At 41.9% G+C, this 24063-nt stretch overlaps 1 long non-coding RNA gene across 1 annotated transcript in view; it reads right to left on the bottom strand.

Moving 5' to 3' along the window:
* The window catches only part of LOC114671433 (uncharacterized), a 32514-nt gene extending 17965 nt beyond the window's left edge, over positions 1–14549 (bottom strand). Inside the window, exon 1 of the long non-coding RNA XR_003721445.2 lies at positions 14024–14549. This is a non-coding gene — a long non-coding RNA (uncharacterized LOC114671433). The remainder of the gene's footprint in view (positions 1–14023) is intronic.
* Between the last annotated feature and the right edge of the window lie 9514 nt (positions 14550–24063).

Raw genomic sequence — 24063 nt, 5'->3', positions numbered from 1 at the left:
AGACCACTTGCTTCAGAATCAGATAAAACACCTGTTAAGATGCATACTTCTCTGTGCCATAAGAACTTCTGAAATAGAACCCCAGGAGTGGAGTCCAGTACCCAGGCCCACATGATTCTTAAGACATACTGGGTATAAAAAAATCCACTGGGTCCTCCGCTAATTAGCTACCCCTAAAAAAATTACTGTACAGATGATAAAGCCTTGTAAAACAGTGACCTGATTTTGAATTGCCAAGAAACCAAATTCTTATTTTATATTATTTTTCATCTTTGTATAAAGTTAAATTAATACTCCTCAAAATAAGCCCAATAAAAAATGGTAGTAACTCTTCCAGTTCTACAGATGAAAAGGATGAAAAGAAGACAAATGGCATTTTCCCCTATAATTTACCCTGGAAAGGATCCAACACAGAATACGTGGATCTAATACTTGGGATGTCAGCCCTGGCTCTGTCCCCTCATTCATTCATCATCCCGCTCAGTAGCTACTTCTCTTTTCATTCTCATTTCAAAGTGCAAAATGCTCAGACTATAAAAAATGAACATAATCCCCTATTTTTGGTGACAATTACCTTACAAGTGAGTGTCCATTATCCAAACCTCATATAGTACATCTCTAGTCCTGTGTTAACACTCACTTAGAAACCAATACAAATGGTCCAATCACCATGTTTCCTTCCTAATGACAGCTTTCTTGGGGATGTAGTCACAGGGAGATGGAGAGAACATTGCTGGGAAGGCCTGGCTTTTACAATCCTGAACGCTGGTCTCTCTGCAGAAGGGGGTCCACCATATTTGCAGGCGGATGATTTATCATCTTATATTAGTCAAACCCCAGAAAGCCAAAAATATATATATTATAGAATTTTAGTACTCCTATGAGCAGTTAGGAAATAAGAAACTTTTGAGAACAAATGTGACAAAATGATACTAAATCAAAGTTATTATTTGCTCATATTACAAGTGGCCCCCACATCCCCCACCCCTACACTTAGAGCAGTGAAAAACTATATACCATATATTAAATGTTATATGTTAATATATTTTGTTGAGAAAATGACGAAGTGTAGGCATGATTGGCCTTCAAGATTCTCTGCAGAGAGCCCCTTGCCTTCCTCCTAATTTCATATCCCATCTGCTTGCCTATGCGCAACCTTCACTAGAGCTGCAATGTTCTGCTCACTTAAGAGGAAAAAAAAAAAAAACAGGCCGGGAGTGGTGGCTCACACCTGTAATCTCAGCACTTTGGGAGGCCGAGGTGGGTGATTCATGAGGTCAGGAGATCGAGACCATCCTGGCTAACACAGTGAAACCCCGTCTCTACTAAAAATACAAAAAATTAGCCGGGCGAGGTGGCAGGCACCTGTAGTCCCAGCTACTCAGGAGGCTGAGGCAGGAGAATGGCCTGAACCCGGGAGGTGGAGCTTGCAGTGAGCCAAGATCTCACCATTGTACTCCAGCCTAGGCGACAGAGCAAGACTCCATCTCAAAAAAAAAAAAACAAAAAACCATTCCTGTCCTTTCCTCCCTTTTCTCCCAGCACGGAAATCTAACCCATACACATCAGGAGCCAGCTTAATTCATATGTACAGTGCATGCAGCGAAATCATACCTAGATCTTCCTTCAGAACTGAGATCCCCGTTTCCCCAGCTATGTGGACTCCCAGTGGATCTCAGCTGAGTCCCTCTTGCTCCAGGTCACATCATCAGCCCAGCAGAAGCTCACTTCAATGACTGGTTGAGGATGAGAAGCACAAAGGCGCTCATTGCCCCAGCTCTAAAAATCATCCTGGTTCCACAGCTCTTCCTAATAGGCCTCTTGCAACTGCTTCACAGTTCAACTCCTCCCTCTAAGCAAATTCCCAAGAAGCACTGGAAATTGCTTTGTAAACATCTTGCATGTAAATCTCCACCTCAGAGCCTGTCTTTTTGGGAGTGGGTTAAGTCAGGAGGTTCTCCTGAGGCTTTGCTTGTGTTCCTAGCTTGCCTGGATTTTCCATCCTCTGCCCGTGACTGGCAGATGTTGCTTGCATCACCCGTCTCCCTCTTCTCCTTAGTTATGTCATCCGTTATCATGTCATTGTCTGTGTTTTCTTCCAATCCTGTCATGGCTTCCCTGAAGCAGATTGTGTCTTAATCTTTGTAATCTTGAAGATTTGACATATTGACCTGCCCTTCAGAGTTTTGGAGTCAAATTCTCAACGTTCTGTTGAATGGAGTCGTTCCAGAGAAAATGCTAGGGCAGGGAATGGGGAGCAGAGGAAGATGGATTAGGGGCCCAGACTTCATCGTAGGAATGAGTGTCCTTGAATCTCTTTTACAAGGGACTATTTTTGAAAATATCAGAGTTTACTGGATTTTGGCTTCTTTTCAGTTCTCAGGGTTTTGCCACTGAAGTATTTGATACTGGATATGTTTATCTGCAGGAGCAAACTTAGGCAAAATTGTTAACAACATGATCTTTTTATTTGGAAGTTTCCCAAGTCGTCTTTGCTCCAAGCTCCGTTAGATTCTTGTCCTCTCCGGTCACCTGCTACCTACCATTACCTTGTCACAGTCCTTTCTCAGCCTCCACCCAGGCCCGCCTTGGTTAAACAGAGCCCCCTCACCTTCTCACTCCGTGCCTTTTTTGTTTCCAAAGGGACTCCAATTCAAATGCCAACTCCAATCAAAAGGAACTTGTTTCCTTGAACACTGGGTTGAGAAGGAGCACGTGAGGCCACCTCTGCTCCAGGAGGTTAGAGCATCTTATGAGGTCCGGGGCACTGGCGTTAGGAATGGTGGCCCATTTTCTGTGTCTTTGCCACTCCTGTGAACCCTACTCAAGACTAACACTAATTCAGCTCAAACTAGAATGCAAATGGCTGATTATAGGGAAAAGAGCTATGGTGTCCTGAGATAAATTAATACCTTCAAAGGACAATCTTTAACCCAAGAGGATGAATTTCTGATTTGGGTGATACTAGGTTTTCAGATACTCTACCACTGAAGTTCTTCTCCACCCATACCCCCTCTTCATCATCTCACTGCATGAGCAATCATCTCCTGTATCTAGGCCTAAAGCCAGTCCTAAACATATTCATTTAAAATCTAGGTGGCATAGTAAGTTATGAAGAACCATACCTGATAATGGTCTCAAGGCTCAAATCAGTATGTCCTTGGGCCAATCACTTAAACTCTTTAAACCTCATCTCTAAGAGGGGAAAATAATAGCTACTGAAAGAGTTGTTAGAAAAAAAGGCAGGAGGACATATGGGTACTTTGTAGAGTGGTATATATATATGTCATATGATAGTCCTGAATTGACAAGTTCCAATGAGCAATCCAAGCTACTCATTCCATCTTCTTACATAATTACAAAGCAACTGACATCAATGAGACCTGATGCTCAGACAGTATTCAAGGTCTGAGAGCCACTGAGAGAGCTGCATGTGAGTAAAACTAATAAAAGAAGTTTTCAAATGTAAGAAAGTTTATGTAGGATCACGATTTTTTTAAGCAAATGGAGACAAGTGTAAGGAATGACAAAAGCTGGCATCTAGGCCAGTCCTCTGCACATCCACTCAGCCATGTCCCGAGCCTTCACTAGAAGATCCAGGGACTACTTAGAGAACACAGCCCCATTCTAACCAGGAGGTCATCTGCCTGAAATGGAGCATGACAAAAATTAATCTGGGTTTTAAAGGCCAATCTGGGAGGGGCTTCAGATAACTAGAAGCATCTGGTACTCACCTCCTTCACAAAGAAGAACCAAAATAGTGAGTAGATAATCACACTTTGAATACATAATTTAAGATAGAACAGCAGAATTCCACAGAGAAGTGACAGCAAACATGGAAGGCAAAGGAGAAGGAAGTGAGGCAGCCTGCTCTCCCAGAGCATCTAGAAACCTGGAGAAGCTCCCTAATGTGGGCAAACAGTAAGTGAGAGACCCCCAGTGGTCCACATTCCCACCACAGACTTCTGCAATCATAGCCACAGGAGGGCTGCTTGACAGTCATGGGCCCTCAGGCCAACATAGGAGGTGCTTGGAGATTGCTCAATAGCATTGATCCAGAGAGGGAGCTCACACTGGGTCCCACACATCCATAGTTCTAAGCAGTTACAGCACAGCACCATTCTGGAAACCCAGCCCTCACCAGAAGGCATTCTGCTTTAGGTCCCAACAGACCCTATATCTCTATACCCCTTTGGCCCCACTGACATCCCCCACCCACAGCTGCTGCTACAACACCCAGCAAGCTGGCAAGAGCCACTGGGAGCAAGCACTACCCCTGCAATTCCCCACCCAGCAGAGGAACTACCATGTATTTTCCATGCACCTTGAGGTCAGGCTTTCCTGCCCACAGACACTACTGCTCCCAGCTGCCACCACCAGGGCCAAACTTCTGCCTAGACATCCAGGCATTTCCATACATCCTCTGAAATCTAGGCAGAGGTTCCCAAACCTCAGTTCTTGACTTTGGTGCACTGGCAGGCTCAACACCACATAGAAGCTGTCAAGACTTGAGGCTTGCACCCTCTGAAGGCCTGAGCTGTAACTTGGCCCCTTTTAGCCATGCCTGGAGCAGCTGGGATGCACAGCACCAAGTCTAGACTGCACACACCACATGGACCCTGGGCCTGGCCCACAAAACCATTGTTTCCTCCTAGGCCTCTGGGCCTGTGATAGGAGGGGCTACCATGAAGATCTCTGACATGGCCTGGAGACATTTTCCCCATCGTCTTGGTGACAATGTTCGGCTCCTCATTACTTATGCAAATTTCTGCAACTGGCTCAAATTTCTCCTCAGAAAATGGGATTTTCTTTTCCATTACACTGTCAAGCTGCAAATTTTCCAAACTTTTATGCTCTGTTTCCCTTTTAAAACTGAATGCCTTTACCAGCACCCAAGTCACCTCTTGAATGCTGTGCAACTAAGAAACTTCTTCTGCCAGATATCCTAAATCATCTCTCTCAAGTTCAAAGTTCCACAAATCTTTAGGGTAAGAGCAAAATGCCACCAGTCTCCTTGCTAAAATATAACAAGAGTCACCTTTGCTCCAGTTCCCAACAAGTTCCCCATCTCCATCTGAGACTACCTCAGGCTGGACCTTATTGTTCATATCACTATCAGCATTTTTGTCAAAGCCATTCAACAAGTCTCTAGGAAGTTCCAAACTTTCCCACATTTTCCTGTCTTCTTCTGAGTCCTTCAAATTGTTCCAACCTCTGCCTGTTACCCAGTTCCAAAGCTGATTCCACATGTTCAGATACCTTTTCAGCAGTGCCCCACTCTACTGGTACCAATATACTGTATTAGTCCCTTTTCATGCTCCTGATAAAAACATACCTGAGACTAGGCAATTTACAAAAGAAAGATGTTTATTGGACTCACAGTTTGACATGGCTGGGGAGGCCTCACAATCACAGCAGAAGGTGAAAGGCACATCTCACGTGGCGGCAGACAAGAGAAGAGAGAGCATGTGCAGGGAAACTCACATTTTTAAAACCATCAGAACTCATGAGACTTATTCACTATCGCAACAACAGCACAGGAAAGACCCACTCCCCCAATTCAAACATCTCTCACTGGGTTCCTCCCATGACATACGGGATTTGTGGAAGTTACAATTCAAGATGAGATTTGGTGGGAACACAACCAAACCATATCAGCATGTAACAAAATAACACATGCACCCCATAAATATATATAAATATTATGTATCAATTTTAAAAATTTAAAAAGAGTTGATTAACCTATGGGCAAACAAGAGGATCCGCTATGAATAAGGGGCAAATAAACACGTTTGGGCTGAGAATATGGGTGATTATAATGTTCCAGGTAAATTGTGAGATGAAGAATGTCAGTCAAAAAAAAATCCCATAAAAGTTCTAAACTCCCTTATCTTGTTATTCTTATAACAGGTTGCATGTGGTAGGGGATGGGATATATGAGAAGATTAATTTGATGGAGAAGGTAATGGTGACTGAGCCTGAATAATTGAGCAAGGTTTAAAAAGAATAGCTTTAAATAACACTAACATGAAGGATTCTCCAGAGGAATCTGCTTGCAGTTTTCTTTTTTTCTTTTTTTTTTTTTTTTTTATTTGAGACAGAGTCTCACTCCAGGCTGGAGTGCAATGGCACAATCTTGGCTCACTGCAACCTCCACCTCCCAGGTTCAAGCAATTCTCCTGCCTCAGCCTCCTGAGCAGCTGGGACTACAGGTGCAAGCCATCATGCCCAGCTAATTTTTGTGTTTTTAGTAGAGATAGGGGTTTCACCATCTTGGCCAGGCTGGTCTTGAACTCCTGACCTCAGGTGATCCACCCGCCTTGGCCTCCCAAAGTACCGGAATTACAGGTGTGAGCCACCACACCTGGCCAATATTAATATACTAACTATAGCAACATTGTTTCTTGGATATATTTCTAATTCATAAAGGGTATTTATTTATTTATTTATTTTTTTTTTTTTTTTTTTTTTTTTTTTTTTGAGACGGAGTCTTGCTCTGTCACCCAGGCTGGAGTGCAGTGGCACGATCTCGGTTCACTGTAACCTCCACCTCCTGGGTTCAAGTTATTCTCCTGCCTCAGCCTCCTGAGTAGTTGGGACTACAAGCACATGCCACCACACCCAGCTAATTTTCTATATTTTTAGTAGAGACAGGGTTTCACAGTGTTAGCCAGGATGGTCTCAATCTCCTGACCTTGTGATCCACTCACCTTGGCCTCCCAAAGTGCTGGGATTACAAGGCGTGACCCCTGCCAACGTTTCTTGCATGTTATCAAAAATAGTGCAACTGTAACTACTAAAACTATGGTGGGTAAGGTGTTGTTGGTGTTGGTGTTGTTATAAATAGGACAGTGGTACTTGCAGGATTTTTTTATTAAACAGTGTGGCCCATGGACTGAGAAAGTAAGTTTGTTTAATAACACTTGCATGGAGATTAGTGAGTTCCCTTGGATTTTAAGGAACCTGTCTTCTACAATGTGACTTTTCCCTTTAGATGAGTGAATTTTTAAAGAAGTAAGAATACCAAAGTTGCATAATAATTTAAATCCAATAAATGATAAATTTTTACTTCTTAACAAGAGTAACATGAACTGAAAATTTAGCCCAAAAGGCTCTGGGTGGTTCTATGGAAACATTTCCAAGCAGCAACCCCCAAGCCCAGGGAATACGGTTTTCACTGCCTCCCTTTAAAAACACTCCTTTAAAATCCTGCAGTCAAATAGGCCCATCACATTCTACTGAATGGTTTCAAATTTGCGTGTCTTTCTTCTTCTGAATAGCTGAGCAAAAAGACATCAACTCCCTTAGGTTTATTGAACTGAGTCTTCCTGAGTTAAAGAATTTATGGAGTATATGACCCCCTTACTTTGCCTTTAACATTTAGAAGAGCTGAAAATAGAAGTCCTCACCAGAAAGAAACTGTTTTTGTTAGGACTTTAAGCCCAAGAGTTGCAGATAATGATGCAAAACAATCATTATTCTTTTCCTCAAGGGACCTAGGTTCACATATTATGTTATTTATAGAGACCACTGGGAAAAGTTGAGAATGAAAAAATAACAGCTCTTTCCAAACCAGTGTTCACTGGCTTTTATAGCATAACTTGGGAATATAACTGTGCTAATAGAGTCTAATTCTTCTGCCCATTTTCCTTTCCTATCTCACTATTGCTCCTGCTTGGAATGAGTCAGAATCCCAAGAGGGGATGGGTAGGTACCACACCCCAGTAATGGGGATTTCCTAACATCATACATTTGGCAAGAACAAAAGGGATGTTTTAAAAAATGCACGAAACACAAATGAATTCTAGCCCAACAAAGTCAGCCAACAATTCTCTGACTCCGTGGCAAGTCACTGGCCCTGGAGGATCTGAAGTTTCCCATTTACAGAAGCTCCCACGTGTTGAGGCATCTGTTTGTTTCTGGTGGATAACATGGCAACATTATACTTTATTTGGCCTTATTCATATGTACAGCATTAAAAGTTAGATTTTCAAATCAAATTGTCAATAAAACAACAACAGGATGCCTTAAATTTGAATAACAGGTTTCAACATGGCTTTGAGTTACCATGGATTTTTCCACTCTCCTCAAGGGCAGCTTTCCTCCTCTACTCAAACTGATAAAGACTTTAGTAGAAATGCAGAGCCCATGGAGGACTGTGTAGCTGAGAGGTGAAGCCAGCTGGACTTCCTGGGTCTAGTGGGGACTTGGAGAACTTTTCTGTTTAAAGGGTTGTAAACACACCAATCAGCACTCTGTCTAGCTAAAGGTTTGTAAATGCACCAATCAGCACTCTGTAAAAATGCACCAATCAGTACTGTGTCTAGTTAAAGGTTTGTAAATGCACCAATCAGCACTCCATAAAAACGGACCAATCAGCACTCTGTAAAATGGACCAATCAGTGCTCTGTAAAATGGACCAATCAGCAGGATATGGATGGGGCCAAATAAGAGAATAAACGCTGGCCACCCCAGCCAGCAGCGGCAACCCACTCCCATCCCCTTCCAAGCCGTGGAAGCTTTGTTCTTTCACTCTTTGCAATAAATCTTGCTGCTGCTCACTCTTTGGGTCCGCACTACCTTTATGAGCTGTAACACTCACCGCAAAGGTCTGCAGCTTCACTCCTGAAGTCAGCAAGACCATGAACCCACTGGGAGGAACGAACAACTCCCAACGCACCACCTTTAAGAGCTGTAACACTCACTGCAAAAGTCTGCGGCTTTACTCCTGAAGTCAACAAGACCACGAGCCCACCAGAAGAAAGAAACTCCAGACACATCTGAACATCTGAAGGAACAAACTCTGGACACACCGTGTTTAAGAACTGTAACACTAACCGTGACTGTCTGCAGCTTCATTCTTTTTTTTTTTTTTTTTTTTTTTTTTTTTGAGACGGAGTCTGGCTCTGTCACCCAGGCTGGAGTGCAGTGGCCGGATCTCAGCTCACTGCAAGCTCCGCCTCCCGGGTTCACACCATTCTCCTGCCTCAGCCTCCCGAGTAGCTGGGACTACAGGCGCCCGCCACCTCGCCCGGCTAGTTTTTTTTTTTGTATTTTTAGTAGAGACGGGGTTTCACCGTGATAGCCAGGATGGTCTCGATCTCCTGACCTCGTGATCTGCCCGTCTCGGCCTCCCAAAGTGCTGGGATTACAGGCTTGAGCCACCACGCCCGGCCTGCAGCTTCGTTCTTGAAGTCAGCGAGACCAAGAACCCACCAGAAGGAACTAATTTTGGACACAGAGCTACAATTCAATTGCATCTTCGGGAGGCCACAGAAATAATTCATGGCTAGAATCACAGATAATCATCCCACCCTTTCACCCTAGAAATGGCCTTGAGTGCAGTGCTCATCTTGGGTGAGAACCTTACTTTATCCTCTAAGCAGTTTCATCTTTTGAATGGAATTCACAACTTCTTGGGTTTACTGTTCACCATATCAGATGACATTCCCTCTGAGGTCTAAATGTTAGCATATTCTTTTCTAAAATTAGCAAATAGTATTTTCCTTGTCAGAATAGCCCACTGATATTTTGTATACTATGATACCTTGACATTTGAATACACAATTAATATCAGATCTGAAAGACTTGCTACTGCCCAGGGTAGGTGACAAACACCTTCTCCTGGTGTCACACAGCTAAGATGTTACATGGCACAAGAGTAATGAAAAAAGAAATCCATGAAGGAGACAGAAAAGAAATAATTGAATATAAGCAAGTAACTCCTGAGAGGCAAAGATCATGTCTTGTTTGCGTCTATCAGAGGCCTAGTGGAGTGCCTAGCACAGAGAAGATTTCAATCGACACTTTCCGAACACATAGGTGAATGAATAAATGAATCGAAAAGAAATCAAGGTTAGAGTTCCTTGAGCAATTTCTACTGACTAGTAACTCTTTTTGGTTTCCCTATTCATACTGTTGAAGGTGGAACATTCTAAATCAGAATGACATAGCAATGTGGAGCACCATTCTGGTTGTGGAGCAGGGTTGTACAGATGGAGGACTCCAGCTCCACTACTAATTGCCTGTGTGGCCCTGACTGAGTCTCCTCAGTGAGCTTCAGTCTCATTATCTGTAAAATGATAATAATAAATACACAAATTTTGAAATTGGCCCAATTTTTCCATAGAACTCATGGGTTTTCTCAGTAAATATAAAAATTGATTCTTTTGGTCTTAAAGCTGAAAATTACAGCTGTCTTCTCTGAGCCCCCTTCTCAGAAAACAGACAGTATCAAGGAACTGAAACTCACCAGAACTGAAACATTCAGACAATGAGATGCCGGACCACTCATCTGTCATAATTCCCTAACTGACCACCTGCTTCCTACTGACCAATCCTCTTCCTTCCCTCTCCCTAATTCCTGTTTTCTCACACATAGTCACATTCCTTCCCCACTATATAAACACCTAATTTTAGTTGGTTGGGGAGACCAATTTGAAACTTACCCTCCATCTACCAGCTGTCAACTGCATTAAAAAGACTTTCTTCCCTGGCAATACTCGTTGGCTCAGGGATTGGCTTTCTGTATAGTGAGCAACAGGACCTTGGTTGAACCCCTGGTATTTGGCAACAGTTTCACCAGGTTGTTAAGAGGATTAAGTGAAATAAAAAACCTAAAGTCCTTAGCACAAAGCCAGACAACAGTAAGCACTCAATATTTGCGATATCACTCATAACTGAGATATAATTATGAAGATGGTACCAAATAGAGCCCAAGTGAGAAGTTCAGGGTTATGACTTTAAGTTGTTTTTCTAATTATCTTTATTAAAAGAATGATACAGGCCAGCTGCAGTGGCTCACGCCTGTAATCCCAGCACTTTGGGAGGCCGAAGCGGGCAGATCACGAGGTCAGGAGATCAAGACCATCCTGGCTAACATGGTGAAACCCTGTCTGTACTAAAAATACCAGAAATTAGCTGGGCGTCACGGCACACGCCTGTAGTCCCAGCTACTCGGGAGGCTGAGGCAGGAGAATCGCTTGAACCTGGGAGACGGAGGTTGCAGTGAGCCAAGATCATGCCACTGCACTCCAGCCTGGGCAACAAAGCAAGACTCTGTCTCGAAAAAGAAAAAAAAAAAAAGAGTGATACAAATAAGTGAGTAATAATGAATGCATAAACTGGGAAATGGGTAACTCATGTGGTCTCCTTACCTGGTCTCTAATGAACAACCTAGTGCCAGCTGGAAAACCTGGGGTGGTTTTCTTCTCTGCAAGATTTCTTAGGGCGGAAACACATCTACTCAAAGACTAGCAGAGTGCACACTGCATTGTGGGCACTCGGGAAGTGTTCAAAGCACAGAAACATTACTCATTATCTGTAAACGTCCCTAAGGAAAGATGTTAGCTACTATTTTTGCCTTGGATAAGCCCTCTGAGCTTGTCCATAAAAGATTAAACTGGAATTGCTGACAAAGAAAATGAACACAAAAAAGACATTGCTCTGTGGTAGGCAGACCTATGTAAACCCAGCCACAAAGGCCAAGGAAGTTAAGAGACCAAAGAAAGAGACTGACAAATCCAGTTTCTCAGAAGGGAACATTTAATAGTGACTTACAAATAAAAGCCATAGTTTCCGGTGGTGGTGAGGCAAGATGGTGGATCCTGGCACCATTATCCCCCAGACCCAAGGCTTCTATATGATAGGGTAGGAATGTGTAGGACAATTGAAGTCAACCCCTCAAAGAAAGGCACAAATGTCATGTGACTCTCACTAAGGGCAGGATTTATGGTCAAAGTTGTTTTGACCTAAGGACAGAATTTACTTGAAACATATGCTCTTATTCAAGGAACAGTAGATAAAATAGAAACCTTACAGACATTCCCAGAACTGGGGCTAGTCAAAAGTCAACATGGTGACTACCATCCAAGATGGTGTTGCTTTAGTCTCCACAGGCGTGCTTTCTTGGGTCCAGCTGGATGAGACAGTTATTTGTGTAAAGACATTTTCCTTTTATAAGTCAATGATGTCAAAAATAATTTAAGATGTGACTTATCTGCTAGGAGGTCAACTTGATCTTTCTTAGTGGCAAAAAATTGGGAAGATGTAAGGTTTTGTGGTATTTTAAAATTCCTAGAAGATATGTAAAAACAAGAAAATGGATAATCCTGACCTGCCACATGCGTTAAAAGTTCAGATTGAATCCTTTGAGCTGGAGAGTAAATTTAAAAATAAATGAAATAATGTTGAGATTGGAGACCAATTGATTAATGTTCTTGGCAACCATTTGTTGTAATTAACACCCCCAAAACAGCTCAAAGATGGAATTTATAGCTTTTCAAAGCAATGCTGTGAAATAACTAAATAGATATATGTATATGTATACATGTAATACTGTGAAAAATATATATAAGACAAAATTCAAATAGAGATGATGAGGACATGGGGGAGCGCATAGAAAGGAAATCTAAAGTAAACTATTCATTTGGTCCAGGCGCGGCGGCTCACACTTGTAATCCCAGCACTTTAGGAGGCCAAGGTGGGCAGATCATTTGAGGTCAGGAGTTCGAGACCAGCCTGGCCAATATGATGAAACCCTGTCTCTACTAAAAATACAAAAATTAGCCAGGCAGTAGTCCCAGTTACTTGGGAGGCTGAGGCAGGAGAATGGCTTGACCCAGAAGGCTTGCAGTGAGCCCAGATCACGCAATTGCATTGTACTCCAGCCTGGGCGACAGAGTGAGACTCCATCTCAAAAAAATAAAAATAAAAACTATTCATTTACTAGTTTATTCCAAGGACCAACACATGCACATCCACACGCAGAGATCGTATGACAATTTTGACTAGAGAGCAAGACTTTATGCACATCACAATGAGTGTGAAATAGAAGAAATGAACAGAAAAACGACAGACTGCTCCAACCTAGTTACATTGTACTTGTTGGATTTTACATTAAACAAATTGGAGTAAATAAATTGATGTCATATAGTGTTGCATGTACTTAATCTATACAGAAGAACGGCAGAACTTCCAGTCAAAAGGCTTTTTACCACACTCCAGGATAACTTGGGAATCATCTCTGAGGACTCCATAAGCTGCATGGAATCTATTATACTTTTACACAAGGTTGGTCTAGGTTGTGCCCTCTGGTGGTACTTTAGGAAATTTTGAGGGATTGGGGGAAAGAAGAATGGAGAGAGAGAGGAAAGGTAAAAAAGAGAAGGGCAGAGTAGAGGGTAGAAGTAGGGGATGGATTCCTTGAATGCCCACCATTTATACCATGCCAAGCAATTTTACCTAAATGGTCTCATTAATCCTCTCAACTCCACTGTAAGTAGGTATCCTAAGCCTCATTTCATGGCTCAGGAAATGGAGGTCCAGAGAAGTGAAGAAATTGGTTCAGTCTCACAGTATAATAAGTGGCAGAACAAGATTATTCTCAGTTCTTCTGGCCTGCCCACTGCTGTTCTGCAACTCACCAGATGCCTGCACATACTTGACCCTAAACCAGATTCCTCAACAAGTCAACAGCAACCCACCTGCCCTGGCCATTTAGCTATTGCCCACCATGTCATCAGGTACCCTTCCTGATGGCACTCCCAATCCTGCGAAGGACATCCCTGATTCCACATGAGGTTAAGGAGATGCTGTTGCCTGTTTCACTCTAGGGAAATTCACATAATGATGTTTTTCACCCTAAATGCCAAAACCCAAAGTTTTTTACAATGAAAAAATCTCTTCTGAGTAAGCTTGAAGTCTACTCTGGAAGGTAAATGTGTCACTGGACGGCTGATAATGAACTTAAAGTTACTATACTAGACATAGATGTTTTAAAATATATTTCATTCAAGCCAAGTCTGCTAAAGCCCATCGAAAAACATTTTGACTTATTTTATTTGAAAAGAAAATGTGTGTTCCCTTTCAATGGTATGCCTTTCTATAAACTGAATTATCACAGTTTCCTCTATTCCAAGAACTGCATGCAATAAACCTTGAGAAAAATGTTTTTCTCCAACCTCCTTTTTCTTAGAAATCTATTGAGCATTTTGATTTTCATTCTCAATGCATAGCTACTTACATTTTGTCTTCCAGTTCTCTTCTGGGGTGTGTTCACATTCATTTTGGTAGCCATTTAAGTTTGTCTCCTGTTGATCTTTGACTTTATGTTTATTTCCATCAGACATACTTCATTCTTACTTACTTCTGAAATTGGCATATCTGCCAGAGATGGGTAGCTGCCGTCCCAATATCTGTTCTGCACAACCATGATTTTATGCAAGGGATGAAACTGCTGAGACAAAAGACTGTATTTCTCATCCAACCTTGCTGTGTCGATGTGATTAAGGTCTGATCAATGACACACAAGTGGAAGTGTCAGTGACACTTATAGAAATGCTCCTTGACAGAGCACCAGACAGCTGGCCCGGGCCTTTTTTGTTCTTCCTCACTTCCTTCCTCCTGCCAGACATGTGAGCCTGAGCCCTGCTAGCCATGTTGGACCAGAGGGAAGATTGTCAGTCATACACGTTACATGTGGCAGAGCAGACAGGATACCAGGTCCAAGATAATGGTGGAGTGCCACGCCAGTCTTACACTGCCTATTTCTGGAGAGAAAAAAGGAAACTTAAGAACTCATCTCATTTAAGCCTGTGTTGCTCCTAGTGTTGTTACTAGTATCTTTACACAATTGTTAATAAATGCAATCTTCCTGGACTCCCCTGAGGATATGGAGTGCCTTTCTGGAAACTACAGATAGACAAAAGATACTTAATTTTCAGGTCGGGCCACGGTAGCTCACGCCTGTAATCCCAGCACTTTGGGAGGAAGAGGTGGGCAGATCACGAGGTCAGGAGATCAAGACCATCCTGGCTAACATGATGAAATCCCCTCTCTACTAAAAATACAAAAAAATTAGCCAGGCGTGGTGGCGGGCGCCCGTAGTCCCAGCTACTCAGGAGGCTGAGGCAGGAAAATGGTGTGAACCTGGGAGGCAGAGCTTGCAGTGAGCCGAGATCGTGCCACTGCACTCTGGCCTGGGCGACAGAGCAAGACTCTGTCTCAAAAAAAAAAAAAAAAAAAAAACTTAATTTTCATCTAATCCTTTGGGATATGACCAAGTGAAATGTTCTAAGGTATTAAAAGTCTGATTAAAGACAAATCCTATGACAGTAAATTTAACTTTGAGTCAAACTTCTATAATACCACTGTACTATAAAAACTGGCAAATAAAATTTCAATACAGCAACTTAAACACCATATTTTTTAAAATATTCATTGTCTCAAGGGCTGATGATGATCTATAAACTGAAAAAACTAAATACTGGGTCATGGCTATGGACCTTGGGTTGCAAGAACTAGCTTAGGAAATACAAAAGTATTGGTTTACCTAACAAAAAAGTGTAGTAATAGACCTGCTTTCCAACATGGCTGGATCTTCAGGAATCTGTCTCTCTTCAGCTCTCAGCCATAATTTTCTTTTTATTGGTTTTATTCTGAGGCAGGCTCTTTCTATATGGCTGCAAAGTCAACCACTAACCAGTCCAAGACTACAGTTTACCAGCTTAAAACAACAGTGGAAAGGCCAGACGTGGTGGCTCATGCCTGTAATCTCAGCACTTTTGGAAGCTGAAGCGGGCAGATCACCTGAGGTCAGGAGTTCGAGACCAGCCTGGCCAACATGGTGAAACCCTGTCTCTACTAAAAATACAAAAAGTAGCCGGGTGTGGTGGCAAACGTCTGTAATCCCAGCTACTCAGGAGGCTAAGGCAAGAAAATCCCTTAAACCCAGGAGGTGGAGGTTGCAGTGGGCTGAGATCACACCACTGCACTCCAGCCTGGGGGACAATAGCGAGACTTTGTCTCAAAAAGAACAAAACAGTGGAAAGAAGGCACTTTTTCCCAGATGTATTAGATTATCATTCAACAAGTATTCATTATCGCCCCCTCAACTTTCATGAGAGCCTTTGATGTCAATATTGGTCATATGATTTGCTTTGGCCAATGGAACATTAGTCAATGTGACATGAGTTTGGCTGAACTAGGTTTACACAGTGGGACGTGGTCTTTTACACTTTGCTTTCATCATTAGAGGACTATGCTTTGAGTTGAGTAGCTACTGGCCCAGGGAGGATGAAGGACACATGGAGCAAAATTGGAGCCAAGCCCAGCCCATCTTACCTTGCGTAAAAAATAAATAAATAGTTTTCAACTGAGATTTGGAGCAGTTTCTCACACAGCGTATGTGAGGCAACAGCTGATTGGTGCATATGAAATTCCAACAAAATTGTTTAATCTCATTAGCTCAGGTCAGTAGTTCTTAAGTGTGATCATCAGTGTTGCCTGGGAACTTAACAAGTCATCAGGTCTCACCCCAGACCTACACAACTAAACACTCTGAAGTAAGGGACCAGCAATTTTTGTTTAAAGAAGTGCTCCAAGTGATTCTGATTTCCTATCAAGTTTGACACCCACTGACTTAGGTCATATGCCCATCCTTAAACCAATCTCAGGACCTAAGAATTCAGGCCTGGAGTTGTACGATGGCTCAGTGGCACTAGAATTACCTGAACTAGGGAACGGAGTCTAAGAGTGGACATTTCTGACAAGTCCATAGGTGATGCTGATGCTCCTGGTCTAGGGAGAACCTCTGTTGTAGGCTATGGGTGTGGCAGCAATAATTCCCTATTGGGAAATCAGCATCTGTTAATAAAAGAAGAAAGAAACAAAAGAAGAACGATGCTGGTCAGGAAACAAATGTCAATCACGACTCCATTCTCATTAAAAGAAAAACATTCTGACAACCACAAATATTCTCCAACAATTCTGTAGGGACAGGGGAATCTGGAGTGAAAAGAGAAATCTCATCTGTCATTCAGTTTGTGAAATTGATTGAGACATGAACTGATTTTTTTGTCTCTTCAATTTTGCCAAAATTCAAAACAGAGCTCAGGAATCAAATAGAAGATGGCAGTTTTTGCTAGAGAGAACCATGTATCATTTTCCAATGTGATATGAATTGTCACATAAATCTTTCTTAGTACAATTCACTGAAGATAAATATAGTGCTTAAGGAGATAATGTCTATATATCAAACAATTGAGTCATTTTGATCCATTCTACTGAAACCAAGACAGCAGCCTATAGTTTTGAGTGATCCAAGATAAAAGATAGAATCATAGCCCCTAACTATTGCTGTTATTTTTAATCTGTTCTTGGTACGCAGAAATCAAAGAATTTTAAAACTCAAAGGACCTTAGAGATCATCTAGCCCACGTATTACAAACCACCAGACAAACTACATTTCACCTCAAAAGGTGTTTTATTTGCCCTGTACAGAAGTGTTTTATGTTAATTAACATTTTTGCCATATTTTAAATTTTTCAACGTTTTTTAATGAGTTTGAAGATCTGGTGTAACACATTACAGACATAAGTCTATATTCCCTCACAGCATGTTAAGTGGGAGGTGAATGCTACCAATGCTACCACCCTCTTTTTTTTTTTTTTTTTTTGAGACGGAGTCTAGCTGTCACCAGGCTGGAGTGCAGTAGCACGATCTGGGCTCACTGCCACCTCTGCTTCCTGGGTTCAAGCAATTCTCCTGCCTCAGCCTCCCAAGTAGCTGGGACTACAGGTGCACGCCACCAAGCCCAGCTAATTTTTATATTTTTAGTAGAGACAGGGTTTCACCACGTTGGCCAGAATGGTCTCAATCTCTTGACCTTGTGATCTGCCCTCCTCGGCCTCCCAAAGCGCTGGGATTACAGGCATGAGCCACTGTGCCCAGTCTACCTCCTTTTGAATGAGCTCTTACTCCTACTCCTCAGTTTGATGAGGACACTACAGCACTGTGATTTTACAACCAGATCTCTTCACTTGTCTCCAGGACCTGCTGTGGTCCCACAGGCATTTAGGTTGGCTGCCTCTCATCTAGACCAATTCCCCTGTTTGACCAATGAGAACACTGAGGTCCATGGTGATGACAAACTTTAATGCACATCATCTCTCAGGGGCAGACCAAGTCTGCATGGCTAGTTTTTCTCATTTTTAGAATGTAGTTTCCCCTAGAGACAAATTTTTTACCATAAATAAGATAATTGCAAAGTTTACCTTTTAAATTCTACTCATTTGGGGCTGGGCACAGTGGTTCACACTTGTAATCCCAGCATTTTGGAGGCCGAGGCTGGGGGATCACCTGAGGCCAGGAGTTCGAGACCAGCCTGGCCAACATGGTGAAACCCTATCGCTACTAAAACTACAAAAATTAGCCAGGTATGGTGGTACACACCTGTAGTCCCAGCTATACAGGAGGCTGAGACAGAACTGCTTGAACCCAGGAGGCAGAGGCTGAGATGAGCTGAGATCACACCACCACACCACTACACTCAAGCCTAGGTGACAGAGCAAGACTCTGTCTCAAAAAAAAAAAAAAAAAAAAAAAAAATCTGCTCATTCCACCACGCTCAGTGGCTCACACCTATTATCCTAGCACTTTTGGAGGCCAAGACAGGAGGATTGCTTGAACCCAAGAGTTTGAGACTAGCTTGGGCAACATAGCGATGTCTTGTCTCTACTAAAAATTTTAAAAATTAGCCAAGTATGGTGGCACATGCCTGTAGTCCTAGCTACTTGGGAGGCTGAGGTGGAAGAATTGCTTGAGCCTGGGAGATCAAGGTTGCAATGAGCTATGACTGCACAATTGCACTCCAGCCTGGGCAACAGAGCATGACCATGTCTCAAAAGAAAATAAGCAAATAAATAAAGAAATCCTGCTCAGTCATACTGAGGTAGGTGATAAAATCAGTATATAGCTTATTTCAGAAACCCAAAGAAGAACAAATCCATGAAGAATGTAAGAATGATAAACCACAAGTTTAATGTGAAGTGAATCTTACTTGGATTAGGTACCTTAGATAGTTTTAATTCCTTTGGCTAGAAAGTGATGGGTTTTTTCTGCTTAAAAGTGATTTCTTGTGGGCCGGGCGCAGTGGCTCAAGCCTGTAATCCCAGCACTTTGGGAGGCCGAGACGGGTGGATCACAAGGTCAGGAGATCGAGACCATCCTGGCTAACACGGTGAAACCCCGTCTCTACTAAAAAATACAAAAAAAAAAAAACTAGCCATGCGAGGGGGCGGGCGCCTGTAGTCCCAGCTACTCGGGAGGTTGAGGCAGGAGAATGGCGTAAATCCGGGAGGCGGAGCTTGCAGTGAGCTGAGATCCGGCCACTGCACTCTAGCCTGGGCGACAGAGCAAGACTCCGTCTCAAAAAAAAAAAAAAAAAAAGTGATTTCTTATACCTTATACCCATTAGGATGGCTACTATCAAAAAACACAGAAAATAACAAGTATTTGAGAGGATGTAGAAAAATTGTGATCTTTGTGCACTATTAGGGAAAACGTAAAATGGTGCAGCCACTGTTACTAAGACGCCAGGGTCTAGATCCTGCTGCTCACTGCACAGAAAGCCAATCACTGAGACAATGAGTGTTTCCAAGAAAAAAGGCATTAATCAGTTGATGCTGCCAAGGGTATCAGTCTCAAATCCATCTCCCTAACCAACTGAAATTAGGGGTTTATATAGCATGGAAGAAATGTAATCACATGTGGGAAAACAAGAATTAGGGAGGGGTAAGGAAAAGAAGTTGGTCAACAGGAAGTAGGTGATGGGTTAGACAATCATGATGGGTAAGGAGTCTGGTGTCTCATTATCCAGATGCAGTGATCTGGTAAATGTCAGTTCCTTGGTACTATCTGGGAGGCCTGATATTTGGTTTATTTATTTATTTATTTGTTTGTTTATTTATTTATTTTTGAGACGGAGTCTCGCACTGTCACCCAGGCTGGAGTACAGTGGCATGATCTCGGTTCACTGCAAGCTCTGCCTCCTGGGTTCATGCCATTCTCCTGTCTCCTGAGTAGCTGGGATTACAGGCACCTGCCACCATGCCTGGCTAATTTTTTGTAATTTTAGTAGAGATGGGGTTTTATCGTGTTAGCCAGGATGGTCTCGATCTCCTGACCTCATCATCCGCCCATCTCAGCTTCCCAAAGTGCTGGGATTACAGGCGTGAGCCACCAAGCCTGGCCGATGGTTGTTTTCTTAAGAAAGGTACTCAGGTAAGACAAATGTAACTTTTTCAAGTTTTAAAACTGAGAGAGTCAATTTCTATGTTTATTCAAAAGAAACCATAAACATTAGTTCTATGGGACAATTGGGTTGGTTTCCCCATTATAAAAAACAGTATGGCAGTTTCTCAAAAAAAAAAATTGAAATAAAATTAGCATACAATCCAGGAATTCTACTTCTGGGTATATATCCAAAAGAATTGAAAGCAGGATCTCAAAGACATTATTTGTACACTCATTTTCATAGCAACACCATTCCCACTAGCCAAGATAGAAACAACCTAAATTTGCCTGTCCATTAACAGAGGAACAGAATTCTACAATGGGTGTGTGTGTGTGTGTGTGTGTGTGTGCGCGCGCGTGTGTGTGGAATATTATTCAGCCTTCAAAAGGAAGGAAATTTTGACATATGCCACAACATAAATAAACCTTAAGTACATTATGTTAAGTGAAATAAGTCAGACACAAAAAGATAAATACTGTATGGTTCCTTTCCTGTGAGTTATTTAGAATAGTCAAATTTATAGAAACAGAAAGAAGCATAGTTGTTGCTGAGGATGGGGGGAGGGATAAATGAGGAGTTATTGTTTAACGAACATAGAGTTTCAGTTTTGCAAGATGAAATAGTTCTGGAGATCATTTGCACAATAATGTAAATATGTTTAACACTACTGAATTGCGTGCTTAAAAATGGTTAAGATGGTAAATTTCATGTTATATGCTTTTTATCATAATAAAAAATAATTTTTGAAAAAGAATTTCTTAATTAAGTCGACTAGAATGTTTTTTAAATCTGGTGTAATTATTTCACAGGTCAGAATGTGGAATCCAAAGATGAAACAGAAAGCAGGTATGTCTCATCCTGCTGAGGCTAACTGAACATTCTGGATATCTCTGGGGGAGGAGATCTTCCATGTACATGAACATAGCTAAGCAAGTTCAAAAACAAGGTCAGACTTTAAAAATATTTTATTGAAATGACAAATTACAGAATGTTCTCTAGAGCTGGAACTAATAAATTTTTATATTACAATTTCACCTCACTCCAAAAACTACAGCAAAAATGTTTGTATTTAGGCCAGGCATGGTGGCTCACGCCTGCAATCCCAGCACTTTGGGAGGCCGAGGCAGGAGAACGTCATGAACCCGGGAGGCAGAGCTTGCAGTGAGCTGAGATCACGCCACTGCATTCCAACCTTGGTTACAGAGCGAGACTCCGTCTCAGAAAAAAAAAAAAAAAAAGTTTGTATTTAATGTTTAAAACTTACTCTAAAAACATAATGTGTAAAAAAATGAGAAATTCCATTGCTATAATTAAGAAAATTCAGATATGTGGAGAATAGAAAATATACTTTATAATATTTAACCCATCCTTATCTTTGGGATAAATAATCTAGTTTTTGGATTTTAATAATTTTCTCAATATAGATTAATTACCTCTATTCACTAATCCTAGAGATCATTGTTCCTGAAATTAACAGCAAGGACAATATTGGTTGCTCACAATGTAATAGTTGTATATCTACTGGGTCATCAATCACTGAGAAAATGTAAGATCAGTGTCAATGTCCCAGAAGGCGGTTCTAATGCAAACCACCCTCTGAAGATTTTATAGTTGTTGACCTATATTTGTCTACTGAATAAGGGATCAGTAAGCCACCAGCATGCATATCATTTTGTCTGAACAGCTTTCCACAGTCTCCTCTTCTCTAAAGACTGTCAAGGAAAGCACCACACTCCCAGGTGCCCCAAAAGCAACTCAATGGGCTGGCTTTGGTTCACTGGGGACACTTCATTCAGCTCCTCTCCTCTCTGTCAATGTTTCTTACAGACAGTCTATAACCATTGTGCCCCTGGTTCTATATAGAAGAGTATCTGTAAGAGACATTGACAGAGAAGAGCTGAATGGATGATTCTATTCAGCTGTAAACAGTAATGTCCAGGCCTATGGAATGGAAACTGGAATCTACCCAGGAAACAGATTAGTCTAGTACTACAAGGCTAGGCCATCCTTGAAATGCCAATTAAAAATTTGTGAGAAAAATGATGAAGAAGCCACAGTTATTACCTGTGTCTGGAAGCTCAGTTGCACCAACAAACATTATTACTAGGCGACAATACTCTCGTGAATTCTGAGTGATGAGGAAGGGGAATAAGGGGAGAGGAAATAAAGCAATGAGACTAGTCTTTGCTCTTAAGAAGTTTGTATCTTAGTCAAGGAGATAAATGCTATTTACGCAATTCCAGAAAATGCATGGCAGTCTATAATCAACTATTAAGATTTGTGATTATACTTTTATTAAAAGAATTCAGAGGAAGGCTTTGCATGATGGCTTCTGCCTGTAAATTTCAGCTCTTTGGGAGGCTAAGGTGGGAGGATCACTTGAGATCAGGAGTTTGAGACCCACCTGGACAACATAGTGAGATCCGGTCTCTGAAAAATAAATAATGAAATAAATAAATAAAATGTTAATTAGCCGGGTGTGGTGGTGATGCAACCCTATAGTCTTAACTACTTGGTAGACTGAAGCAAGAGGGTCACTTAAACCCAGGAGGTTGGGGCTACAGTGAGTTATGATGGGGCCACTGCACTCCAGCCTGGACAACAGTGCGAGACCCTGTCTCTAGAAAAAGAAAAAGAATTCAGAGGAGGAAAAGACCGAGGTGATGTAGGGTGTCAAGAAGGGTTTCATGAACTTGATATGGTTCCCATTTGATAGAAAGGTGGAATTTGATATACAAAAATAATTTCAGAATGAACCACCCATATGTTCCTGCCTAAGTTCTACAATAAACACTTTCTATATTTGCTTTATCACACATTATGCTAAGTGACACAAAAGGCCACGTACTTTATGATTCTACTTATATGCAATATCAAAACAGGAAAATCCATAGAGATAAAAGTAGATTAATGGTTGCAGGTGTTGGGTGGGGGCAGCCATGAGGAGTGACTGCAGATAGGTAAGGAGTTTCTTTTGGGGATGATGAAAATATTTTGGAATTAGATTGCAGTGGTGGTAGCACTACCTTGTAAATGACAATATCTTGAACAAATCTGAGATCAGACCCAAAGGTCAGTAGCCAATCTCTGTCCAGGGGAGAACACTACCCTTACTGTCTTAACCCTTTTATGGAAAACCTGTTGTAACAGTTTAACTTTTTTTTTTTTCAGACACAGTCTCACTCTGCTGCCCAGGTTGGAATGCAGTGACACAATCTTGGCTCGCTGAATCCTCTGCCTCCTGGATTCAAGCAATTCTCCCGCCTCAGCGTCCCAAGTAGCTGGGACTATAGGCATGCACCACCACACCCAGCTAATTGTTGTATTTTTAGTAGAGACGAGGCTTCACCATATTGGCCAGGCTGGTCTCGAACTACTGACCTCAGGTGATCCACCTGTCTCAGCCTCCCAAAGTGCTGGGATTATAGGTGTAAGCCACCACGCCCAGCCTTTAACAGTTAACTTTATATGCCAACTTGACTACACCACAGGGTTCCCAAATTGAACATTATTTTTGAATGTGTCACTGAGGTTGTTTCCAGATGAGATTAGCATTTGAATTGGTCGACTGAGTAAAGCAGATGTCCCTCTCAAATGTGTGTGGGCATTGTCCAATTCACTGAGGGACGAAATAGAAAAAAAAATGGCAAAGGAATGGGGAATTTGTCCTTTGCTTTCCGCCTGCCTGCATGAACTGGGACATCAGTCTTCGCTTGTCCTTGGACTTGAGACAAAGCAGGGACCCCTCTGAGGGACCTGTGGGCACCCCATACTGTGAAAATAAAAGAAAATATTTGGTTCCTTCAAGGGAAATTCCAGGCACCTAGCTAGCCCTGAGAAGTAAATGAGCAACTTGAAAAGTAAGAAGGAATAGTAGCTTAAAACAATAGCCAAGGAAGTTAGAGAATGTTTGGTGTTCCCTATAGAAACTAAAGGCAACATCCTAACCTATGTGCCTGAGCTCTTTTCAGAAACCTGGATCCCCATCA

The sequence above is a fragment of the Macaca mulatta genome, chromosome 12 (genome assembly GCF_049350105.2).
Source record: "Macaca mulatta isolate MMU2019108-1 chromosome 12, T2T-MMU8v2.0, whole genome shotgun sequence".
Classification (NCBI taxonomy): domain Eukaryota; kingdom Metazoa; phylum Chordata; class Mammalia; order Primates; family Cercopithecidae; genus Macaca; species Macaca mulatta.
The sequence above is the reverse complement of the archived record's forward strand: the minus strand, read 5'-3'. Positions and strand labels throughout refer to the sequence as shown.